The sequence below is a fragment of the Vespula pensylvanica genome, unplaced genomic scaffold, assembly GCF_014466175.1.
Source record: "Vespula pensylvanica isolate Volc-1 unplaced genomic scaffold, ASM1446617v1 scaffold0001, whole genome shotgun sequence".
Taxonomy (NCBI): Eukaryota; Metazoa; Arthropoda; class Insecta; order Hymenoptera; family Vespidae; genus Vespula; species Vespula pensylvanica.
This window is the reverse complement of record NW_025113209.1, coordinates 7,557-8,261: the sequence shown is the minus strand read 5'-3', so window position 1 is coordinate 8,261 and position 705 is coordinate 7,557.

Genomic DNA, 705 nt, shown 5'->3' with positions numbered 1-705 from the left:
ATATAAAGGATTATAGTTATATAATTATTACTTTAGGGATTGTAGGTGGTGTTTTTATAAGTTTAGTATGTTTAATTCAAGTTGATATAAAAATGTTAGTTGCGTATTCTTCAATTGTTCATATAAGTTTGTTAGTTAGAGGGATAATAACAATATCAAAAATAGGTTTATCTGGGGGATTAATAATAATATTAGCTCATGGTTTGTGTTCTTCAGGATTATTTTATATTGTAAATATTAATTATGAATGTTTTGGGAGTCGTTTGATTTATGTAAATAAAGGGTCTATAAATATTTATCCTTCATTAGGATTATTTTGATTTTTGTTATGTTCTTCTAATTTATCTGCCCCAGTTAGATTAAATTTAATTAGTGAAGTATTTTTATTAATTAGATTGGTTAGATGAAGAATAATTTTAATTATTTTTTTAATATTTTTATGTTTTTTAAGAGCTGCATATTCATTATATTTATTTAGAGCAACTCAGCATGGGGAGTTAAATACGAAACAATTAAAATTTAAAAATATTACTGTTATAAATTATTTTATATTAATTATGCATTGAGTTCCTTTAAATTTTGTATTTTTGGGAATAGAAATATTTAGTTAATAATTTTTTTTATTTAAATAGTTTAATTAAAATATTAGTTTGTGGAACTAAAGATATAAAAATTTTATTTTAAATTATTTTAATTATAAATATT